Source organism: Pimephales promelas, chromosome 25 (genome assembly GCF_988280905.1).
Source record: "Pimephales promelas chromosome 25, fPimPro1.hap1.1, whole genome shotgun sequence".
In the NCBI taxonomy this organism is placed as follows: Eukaryota; Metazoa; Chordata; class Actinopteri; order Cypriniformes; family Leuciscidae; genus Pimephales; species Pimephales promelas.
In genome coordinates this window covers 13426601-13438534 of record NC_142793.1, presented here as the reverse complement: position 1 = coordinate 13438534, position 11934 = coordinate 13426601, and positions in this window count along the sequence as shown.

Here is an 11934-nt window from a genome sequence, read left to right as displayed (position 1 = left end):
CTGGTCAGGCCCAGGTTTGCTGTTGTGCTGGACAATCTTTCCGCTGAAAGCAAATGATCTCGAAGCGAGCCAGAGGCCCACACTTTTAGTTTGCTGATTAGTACACAGGACATCCAGTCCCAAGATTCCCAGATCAAATCTGGCTCTGAGCAATGATAGCACTCGGTCTAGAGGGGCGGACTGCAGCTACTATTGAAAATGACTTCCGAGGGCTTCAGAACACTGATCTTGGGATTAGAACGGATTCTGCTGCCTTCTGTGCGAGTCTTCCTGCCAGGGGAACGTTCTATTGAACTATGGGGAATTTATATGAAAAATGTAATGTGGAAAGTTTCTCAAAGGTGACAATTCACAAAATTGTTGGTATTTCAACACAAACACCTGATTGTTATTTAAAGGGATAGTTAAAGGGTTAGATGGCAAAATAAATTACAAAATAAAATAAATGAAATTTTAAAAAAAAAGAATTCTTCCTTGAGGGTTAGTTTAAATTAACGATGCAAAAGAATAGCTGATAAATGGCCAATATTAAAATTCCAATTTAATGAAAATTTAATATTTTGACTAAATAAAGGTAGGCATCACAACATTACGATGTGATTAAAATGTGATATTCCTTTTAGACTCCTTTTAGAGAGCATTAAAAGCATGCAAAAGTAATCAAAAATGTACAAATGGCGTGATTATACACAATTAAATATCTTATTTAGTCAATATCAATAACTGATACATAAAAAAAAAATACCGTCAGCCAATAACCAATATGGTACCGATTTATTATACACCCAGTCTATCAATAGGATATTTATCCATCTTTTTACACTGTAGCTCAGATAAGTATTTTACAATATTGGTAATTTATAAATTATCAGACCCAATTTCAATGTTTGTGCATCTATCATTTAAATAGTCATTGTTTGTTTGTGGTTAAACTACTGTAATGCAAAGGCAAACTGCTTTAATGTAGTGTTCTTTTTGCAAATATCACTAGTTTATGCCTGAGAGCCACATCGGCACGTTTTTGCGTCTCCGTGCATGTCTTAAAAGAGTGCTGTAAGGCGTGTTGCATTTTGTCACCTAATGTGGCATCTTCAGCACAAATGTCAGAAGAGATTGAGAGTGACATTCAGGAAGCCATGCTGAAGAAGATGATGCTGCATATTAAAAGGCTAGAAAAGGTTAGGCGTCAGCCTGGGATTGAGGGAAATACTTGCTCTGCAGTCGAAAGGGAATACCAGAAAGAGATGGAGGGAGAGATTGTAGCCTGTGCTTGAAAGAGTAGGTTCGATCGGTTCATAGAACTCCAAGCGGGATGGCGGGTGTGATTCGGGGTGACAGGTGACCCGGGATGACTAGGTTGATCCACGAATTAAATTGGATCATGAGGTGTGCGGTTAAAGAATTATTGTGAGACGTCAACTGGAAGGGTGGGGGGGGATCGGGGTCGGTCGTGCTTTACTTTTTCTTTTTACATTGTCCATGTTACACATATTGACATAATCAATTACTGTAGTAATACCAATAACAATGTGCAATTACAAGCAGCTCAACAAAATAATTATGCATTAAGCAGGGAAACACGTTCATTAGAGCTAAATGCTAGAGCAACATGAACTCCAACTCCAGAAAAACAAATGTACCCATGTGATTTAGTACATTAAATGCTTATAGTTTATGCTAAAGCTTGTGTATAGCAATGAAAATCTATTTTATACAGTATACAGTATGCAAAATCTCAGATTTTTTAATCTGTCTCAGACTTTTGGATCCCATATGTTTGGTACGCTGCTTTACAAATGGAGGAAATATATATATAATCACAAAAACAACAATTGTAATATGGCTGAAATGCTTTTGACCGATAGGTGGCGCTGTTACCAAATTGATGTTGTGTGGTCAGTGTGAGGAGACACATACAAAGTTTGATGTCAATATGCCAAAGCATTGCCTCATTAAAGCCTCAGAATCAGCTTGGCACCATGCCATCAAATTTATTTACTGATGCGTTATTCGAGAACGGTTTGCTCAATCAAAAAGCTTCTAATTACTTTATACCAGCATGCTCTGAAGGTGATCTGAGCCGGTTTGTTGTGAAAATCGGACCAACGGTCTAGGAAGAGTTTGAAAAAGTAGGTTTCGATATTAAGACTATTTTCATTCAAATAGGCAGAAGAAAACAATAGCTATTAGCATTTTTTTTTTACATTTTCATTATAATCTTTTAACAGAAGGTGGCGCCATTCTGAGACTTTTTGAGTATCTTCAGGGCATGGTCCTTATGAAACATACCAAGTTTCGTAATGATACGCTAATGCGTTAATAAAATACAGCATTTTATGACAAAATTCAAAATGGCCGACGAGTTATACGAGAGATATTAAAATAACGTTTACTTAAAAGAAAAGTTCTTCTTTTGGCAAAATTACATTTTCTTACTAGCCAAAACAAAGTCTGTCTTACAAAACTAAAACTTTCCAATTGAAAACCTTCAAACTTCAAGCTTTTAAAACTATACGTCAAACTTTCTACTTAGGCTTTTTCAAGAGAACTTAAAGTTTAAAGGCTAATGCACGACTGACTGATTACCATGGAAACGTGAAAGTCACATATGTAGATAGACTATCCTTGCCTGTTTGAATTTTAAATCTTGATGTAGGGTATACCAGCCCATTCTCACCCCCAAGGCGTCACTTAACTGACGCCTTGGGAAGCATTTGGACATGCTTCAATATCTGACGCTTTAGGCGCCCTTTAGTGTCAGTTAGATGACGCCCTAGGATCGCGTGTACCCTACCCCCACCCCACACCTAAACCTAACCGCGTCCTCTAACTGACGCTTTCCTTTAGCGTCAGTTAGATGACGCTGTAGGATCGCGTCATGTAAGTGACGCTAAAGGGCGCCTAAAACGTCAAATATTGAAGCATGGTCAAAGGTGACGCCTTGGGGTGAGAATGCGTTGGGTATACACACCCGCAGAAAAAACCTCAGCTTGTCGTTGACGGACTCGCCCTATGAAAAAGTGCGAGGGACGAATTTACATCAAATAAAACAGCCCATTCTCACCCCCAAGGTGTCACCTAACTGACGCCTTGGGAAGCATTTGGACATGCTTCAATATCTGACGCTTTAGGCGCCCTTTAGTGTCAGTAAGATGACGCCCTAGGATCGCGTGTACCCTACCCCCTCCCCATACCTAAACCTAACCGCGTCCTCTCACTGACGCTTTCCTTTAGCGTCAGTTAGATGACGCCGTAGGATCGCGTCATGTAAGTGACGCTAAAGGGCGCCTAAAAAGTCAAATATTGAAGCATGGTCAAAGGTGACGCCTTGGGGTGAGAATGCGTTGAATAAAAAGTGTGTGTTTGATGTGTCGGGGGGGGGGGGGGGGGGTAATCTACGCCCATCCATCCAGGGACATTGTCAACATTTATGATTTGGGACACACTTATTCTAACCTCACATTATTAGGATGGATTGAGACCTGGGGATAGCCTTGCATCCAATTTGCTGTGTTCTTCATCAGATTCGTTTGTGCATTATTCGAGAACAGTTGGGTTTATCAAAAAGCTTTTAAAAACATTTTAACAGCATAGTTCAAAGACGATCTGAGCCAATTTTGGTGAAAATTGGACAAACTGTCTGATGAGTTGGGCACAATCGAATCCAAATATTATTATTATAACCGTGTGTGCAAATTTGGACAGTTGGTGGCGCTAGAGGGATTGAGTAAGAGATTCTAAAATTGCTGTGATTAAAATGTTCAGACTGTCCTCTATCTGAGTGCCAAATCTAATCATTTTCCTGCAAGCAGTTCTATCAGCCGCCATAGACTTAAAGAGCGGAAAACGAAGGAAGGAGACCTTCACACCTTCAGTGCTTAGCTCCTAATAAGAAATGTAAGCTATTGTGTTCTTTGTAGGTCACTAAACAAATATGAAAAAAAAAAACATTAGGAAAATTTTTGACATTGACCTACGTCGTTTTCCTGCTGAAAATGTACACTATACAAATTGGATGTCCTAAAACAGATTCATGTATTTAAATGCTGCTATGCCATTAATAGAAATTCTCTCTAATTTGGCTTTATGGTCTTTGACTTACAGCTTGCCGACAGAAAAGGGTCACATTGACTTTTCTTCCTTGGATTGCTGGGTTAGTCAGTCTGAAAGCTATAACTCTCAGGGTTTTTAGCACCCTTATTAAAAGCATATGCACTTAAAATAGTGTCAATCAGACAAAATAATCTATCCAGGATTTCATGGACAGTTTTAAAATAATTATATGACAGTAGTGTCAGGATCAGGAACTAGACAGTTTCTGTGGGATCGCCAGGCAATGATTAAACAAAAAGACACTTAAAGACTTAAATGGGCCCTTTAAAGTTAACATTTAGTTTATTTATGCATGTCCTGGTCTTCTTCTTCTGCCTCAAGCAATGTTTGTCTTTCTAATCTTTAATCAAAATATAATTTGCGTTTAATAATTTAGCAGACGCTTTTATCCAAAGCGACTTACAGTTGACGAATACAACAAGCGATTCATCTTTTCAGTTGGCATCGTCAGTGGTTCTTTTTAAAGTTAACAAGTTAGTCATCTTTTACAGATTAAAAAGTGAAAAGACAGAAGGAAAAGTAGAATGTCCATGGCTGGTAAGTCAAACTCAAAAGTGCCATTATCAAACGTCAACTTCACACAAAAAAACAAGGGGAAAAGACGTTTTCAGGCCTTTATCTCAGCGCTGACACCTTCCCACATTTATATGTGTTAGTCTGGTGCTGTTCATTAGCAAGGTGCGATAAATAACAATACCTAAAGTGATAAGAATGGCTGTGAAGTGATCTTGGCAAAGCATAAACTGCCTGACAGAATCCATGTAAGACAATTAAATGAGTTACAAGCCATAAATTGACTTGTGACGTGCATTTATATTGACATCTATTTGTCACTGTCTGCCAGATACCTGCTGAAGATGATTGTTTTTAGTGCAGCCAATTTAACACATTCATTTGGTGTGATTAAGAAGAAAAAAAAGTCATAAAAATGAACAATTAATGCTCTGACCTATAATGTCAATTGAATAATAAATTGTTTTACTCGTTGTTAAAGGGATAGTTAACCCAAAACTCACCCAAATGAATATGCTTTATCTAATCAATAGAATTGTGGCAATAGATTATAAGCAATATTAAAAAAATTAAAATTGAGTAATAATTCATCAAATTATTCTTTAAAAAGTTAACCATTTAAACTGAGTAAAGTTTACACCAAAAATTAATTAATTAAGAACTCTTTATTTTATATTTCCAACATTGAAGACATCTGATAACAGAATCACGGGAGGAGAAAAAACGTAATTTTAACACCAATCACCATAATAGTGACTTCCATTTTTTATTTATTTATTTATTTATTTATTTTGGTTGTTGTTGTAAGTTTTACTCATTTTAAATGGTTAACTTTTAAGGAATTAATTTGATTATTATTACTTAATTCTAATTTGTTAAATTTAATTAAATTGCTTGTAATCTGTTGCCACATTTTTTTTGATTAGATAAAGCATATTCATTTTTACAGTGTGTTGTTCAAAACTTGTATGAGTTTCTTTGTACTGTTGAACAGAAAGGAAGACATTTCAGAACAGTTGGGGTACCATTGACTTCCATAGTATTTTTTCCCTACTATGGAAGTCAATGATGCCCCAAACTGGCCAGTTTACAAACTTTCATCAAAATATCTTCTTTTTTGTTCAACAGAAAAAAGAAATTCATACAGGTTTGGAACAATTTGTTGTAATTATAAATACCCCATCATTTTAATTTAAGAAGCAATTATCTAATTATGTTGTCTTTATAATATGTAATATATTATACTGGTAACACTTTAAAATAAAGGTTAATTTGTTAACATCAGTTTTAGTTAACATGAGCTTCAACATTTATCAGTCTTTAGTAATATTAAATCCCAACATTTATTAAATTTACAACATGCATAGTCCATTAGCTAACATGTACTAATGGACAATACTTCTTCAACATTTATCAGTCTTCAGTAATATTAAATCCCAACATTTATTAAATTTACAACATTTACAAGATCAAAACTTGTATTTTTTAACATTACTTAATGCAGAATGCTAACAAATGAGACTTCATTATAAAGTCAAGTGTTACCATTACATTTATTTTATTTTTTTTCAAAAGACGATCGTAAATTTTGAGTGGCCTTAGCATCAAAAAGTTTGAAAACCCATGAAATATACAAATTAATAAACCATATCACAGTGCACACATTTAAGATGTATCCCTGTTTTGGCATCACTTCAAACGGCACCAGTATGTCACTGACTCTGTCTGTCTGCACACATTAGCTAAGTCATCTCTCTGCCGAAACAGCTTTGTTTCTCTGTTATCTAGCCACTGTCCACACACACACACACACACACACCAAAGCTGCCCTGCGGGCAAACAGGCGGCTGGAGTCTCCAGTGATTCAGTTGCGCACTAAATTGTGAAGGATACATCCCCACTTTGAGTGAAATATTCATTCCGTTAAAAGAAGAACAAACAGATGCAAGATGCTAACAGCTCAGTGCTAATGATCTACAGCGGGGGGCAAAGGTCTGAGACTACTGAACAGTGTTAATACAACGTTTTCATGACAAATTATCTAGCATCAGCATAATAATTTGAGTGAAAACTTGAACTTCAATTTTTGGTGCAACCCTATTTTGTTTTAAAGGGATACGCAATTAATGAACATTTTGTCATCATGCCTTAAGTTGTTCTAAACCTGTACGAGTTTCTTTATTCTATTGAACACATGTTGGTAAGCAGACAGTTGACATCACCCATTGAATTCCATATATGCAATTCAACACTGTAAACCCAAATAAGTTGGCAAAACTCAAATAATTTGAGGTAATCAGTTACATCATGCAGTTACAACTTGCAGATTTCTATTTTGTACTCATACATTTTAATTGCACTTAACTTAAAATATATGAGTGAGCTAAATGACAATTCACACAATTTTAAATGATCATACTGTAATCTCAACTTAAATATTTGTACCTGTGAACACTTGGCTAATTTTAACCAGCTAATTTGATAAATGCTACACTGTAAAAAAAATATTGTTGGTTTAACTTAAAAAAGTAAGTAACCTGGTTGCCTTAAAATCTTAAGTTCATTGAACTGGAAAAAGTGAGTTAATACAATGAAGGAGATTAATTTAATCATCAGAAACTCAAAATTATATGTTATCTGAACTAAATAAATTATTTAAGTTGATTTGACAAAAGAAAAAATGTTTTGATTACAACACTGTAAAAAAATATTGTTGGTTTAACTTAAAGTAAGTAACCTGGGTTGCCTTGAAATTTTAAGTTGGTTGAACTGGAAAAAGTGAATTAATACAATGAAGGAGATTAATTTAATCATCAGAAACTCAAAATAATAAGTTATCTCAACTAAATAAGTTATTATAAAGTTGATTTGACAAAAGAAAATATGTTGTAATAACAAATCTTGAAAATATTTTTTACAGTGTACATTGTTAATTGCACTTGTTGAGTACAGCAATATAGCACATTTAACATACACTGTTCTCAAACCAAGCTCATGCTCCACTCGTCACCATGATGGTAAACCTCAGTTTTGTGAAAAAGACAGTTCTAAATACTCATATAAGGTCGTTTGATGAAACTAATGTGTATAATTTGAGTCTGGTGTACTCAAACCAGTTAAATATGTTGAGGGTTTAGTGAATGGCTTCTTTCCGTCTTTAAAAAAATGTTGTGTTCAAGTCTTCCCCAGGCACCTCTAAAACATATAGGCTACACTATGACAGCATCAGATGCACGCATGCACGCTTCTTGTACAAGATCTAATATCCCTCTCGTATTTAAGAGCCGGCGGCAGTGCTTGTGTGCGAGACTCAAGTGTTGCACTAAACTGCGGCGACCCCGTTACGCGCCATAACGCTAAAATTACTCCTCGACTTAATGTACCGCCGGACTGCGAGCAACACCCTCTCCCGCAATCATCTTCACGACAACCTATCAATCTGCTCATCTGTGTGATATTCCTAGGTTACTGTGATTGAAGCGTTACCCCACAGGACGTACATTAGAAGCCGGTAATCTTCTCCACAGACTGCAGCATGCCGTGAATCTCCTGTGCGGGCCTCAGCGCGAGACCTCGTATTTCTCTTCCCACAGATTGTGTGTGTGTGAGTGTGTTTGGATTAAATTTATAAACCTTGCGTTTAAAAATCAGTTCATTAGCGTGTGCAATTCACAAGTGCTCAAAAAAACATTACTCTTGCGTGGCGTTCGTTATAAACGGAGTAAAATTTAAATGGAAAGCAAGGCATTAAGGAATTATATTCCTGTCCTGGGGCGAGCACTTGATTATACTAAGTGTTTGCACGCTCCCATTGTCTTGTTCCTATGTCAACAAATGCATGAATAAAAAGGGAAAATGCATCATATGCTGCTCTTGCTGTTGTAAATTGTTTTTATTACTATTCTGTTTTTATTTATTTATTTTTAAGTGTTTCCTCAGTGTATAAAAAGCTTTAATAAAGTGGTGCATTAATGGAATGGTGCTATAAGTGCTGTATATTTTTGCCTTCAGGAATGGCTACTAAACGCATAGATGGATAACACTGCAGTGCACAATGCAACGCTCAAGACTGAGAGTGGATCACTCTACAAAGATTCATTGGTATTGGCTTGTTGTAATATACAGGGACATGACAGGACACCGTGTAGGCCGAACCAAGCCGGATGGCTTTCATTTTCAAAATTATTCATAAAAACATTAACCAGTACCCAAATTAGGCGCAAAGCAAAGCGACAAGTGATGCATCTTTTTTTCCTGACATTATCAGTTCCTATTTGTGTCACAGTGCAAAATCCAACCCTACATTTATGCGTTTGGTAAACACACTCATCCAAAGCGAATTTGGGTAATTTATCAGTCCATATGTTCCCTTCATGAGAACTGAACCCATGCCGTTGTCAACTTGAGATACAGGAACACATCACTTCCTAAGTCCCTTTAAGGCAAATCAATTCACTTGACGGCCATCTTGGCACCTGAGCAACTAGTGTTTTCAATAGTAACCAAAACAGATACTATTGAATGGAAAAAGACTAAAACATCCTAAACTTTTTGGTAACACTTTAGAATACGGTTCCTTAGTTAATGAATAACTACACAAGAACTAATGAGTAACACAATGTTAACAATCTAGTACTTATTATTAACTAACAAGAAACTCTTATTAACGAACTAGTAAGTAATAGCGCACAGACGAAAGTGGTAGTTTACTATTAAGTAATCGATAACTACTATTTTTTTAATACTTCCCAGAGAACTACTGAAAAAGTTTATTAACAATCTAGTAACTATTATTAACTAAAAGAAACTCTTATTAACGAATTAGTAAGTAATAGCTCACAGATGAAAGTGTTACTAGATACTTCTGTGGGAATTACTAATTATTTGGATTCGTATTATAAAGTGAAGATCATTGGAACTAACTAATAATTACTCAAGTGTTACTAAAGACATTTTCTAAAAGTTACTAAAGTTCACTAAAAATCTCAAACGGTTGCACAAATCATGACTAGATCATGTAGTAACACTTGAGTAATTACTAGTTAGTTCCAATGATCTTCACTTTATAATACGGATCCAAATAATTAGTAAGTAATAGCTCACAGATGAAAGTGTTACTAGATACTTCTGTGGGAATTACTAATTATTTGGATCCGTATTATAAAGTGAAGATCATTGGAACTAAATAGTAATGACTCAAGTGTTACTACATGATCTAGTCATGATTTGTGCAACCGTTTGAGATTTTTGGTGAACTTTAGTAACTTTTAGAAAATGTCTTTAGTAACACTTGAGTAATTACTAGTTAGTTCCAATGATCTTCACTTTATAATACGAATCCAAATAATTAGTAATTGCCGCAGAAGTATCTAGTAACACTTTCATCTGTGAACTATTACTTACTAATTCGTTAATAAGAATTTAGTTAAGTTAATAATAGTTACTAGATTGTTAATAAAGTTTTTCAGTAGTTCTCTGGGAAGTATTAAAAAAATAGTAGTTATCGATTACTTAATAGTGAACTACCACTTTCGTCTGTGCGCTATTACTTACTAGTTCATTAATCAGAGTGTCTTGTTAGTTAATAATAGTTACTAGATTGTTAATATTGTGTTACTCATTAGTTCTTGTGTAGTTATTCATTAACGAAGGAACCGTATTCTAAAGTGTTACCAACTTTTTGTCAAGATTCTGATTCAAATCTGATGGAGCAATGGTATCATATATTAAGGCTCCCATAGCTCAAAACTTGCTTATACAAATTTCTAGACATTCTGCGCGATCTATAGTAAACAAAGAAGCGATGGCTTTCAAAATGCCATTTAAATTGATTTAAAGATGATACAAAAGCAACTGCACATAGGATCTAGGTCTGGGATCTTGATTTTGCCACTGATCGATGTTGTGTGGATGTGCTATCTGTTGGTTCATTGATTTTGAACAGCATTTTGGAACAACATATGTTATAATTAACTGTGTTTTTTTTTAATATAAATTGAATTGAACTGAAAAAAATGGGGTCTCGGTTCACTTGTTTGGTCCAGGCTTGCAGTGTGTTCACGCTTGTAGCTCGGTTCTCTTGGTTCTGACCGAAAAAGAAAATAAAACATTTAGTCCTGGTTCGCTTGGCATTCACACTGTCATTTTAAAAACACGAAATCTTAAGAGAAAGAAAAAAAACTTTTTTTGAGACGAAACTTGCCGAACATTCAAACCAATGCCACCAGAGTTCGTCTGGAAGCGGATCGACCGAGAGCCATCTTTTCAAGGGTCTCGGTCCGCTTGTTTGGTGCGCACCAGGGTTTCGAATGGTTCCTTCACACTAATGGTGCGTTCACAAAGATGCGCTACGCACGTAAAAAAAATCCTGCGGCGCAAATGAGGCATAGAGTGCGGCACGGTAGACGCGCATATGCCTCATTCGCATGTCAAGTTTGCGCGAATGACGCAAATTGAGCGTCTGGCACGTTAAACACGTTACGCCCGAATGATTTAGTTAGTGCTATTTATGCATTCACGCATTTCACGCGAATTCGCGCCTGCCGCCCGAACTTTGCTGTCAATTCATGCCGCGCTAACCAATCAGGAGCCTGCTGCTTGCTCACGTGGCGAAGTATCTGGATGCTCCAATAAATTATTTTGTAATATGACTAAATGCCTGGTGTGCTTCTAATGCACAACAAAGCAAATATTTTATCACTTAAAACTTTATTTCAATATACGAGACATGTTCATTTTGCATTGAATGTTATTTATTCCATATCTAGATTATATTAAATATTATGATAATAGACAACCAACATGCATGTGCATAAGTTCGTGTCTGGACGTGAGAGAGAAAAAAAAAATCACAGGACTGGATAATAACTTTTGGAGGCTGGTTCTATTTATCATCTAAACAAAAATAAATGACAGATTAGATGGATGAGGGCGAGAGTGATCCTTGCTCCGATGTGGGACAACAGGTCATCAAACTGGGCGCGGGACAGGTGGAAGTACCGCTGAATTAGCGCAGCTCCTGGAGAGAGCAAATGGTGAAACTCGCCAAACGGTTAAGCTCTGAAGGGTCTGGTGAACAGAAATACGGCGACGATGATCCCCACGCCGCTGTTCTGCTCTCCAAAAAAAATACAGAGCGGTGACTCTCTCGATGAATGCTCGATAAACATAAAAAAGATGGCCGCCAATTGGCTTCGATTCTGACCGGCGGAAAATGAAAAGTTGAGGCGAAATTTACGCGCGTCAAAATCGAAACCCGTTGGCGGCCATCTTTTTTTATGTTGTTCGAGCATTAATTGAGAGAGTCAC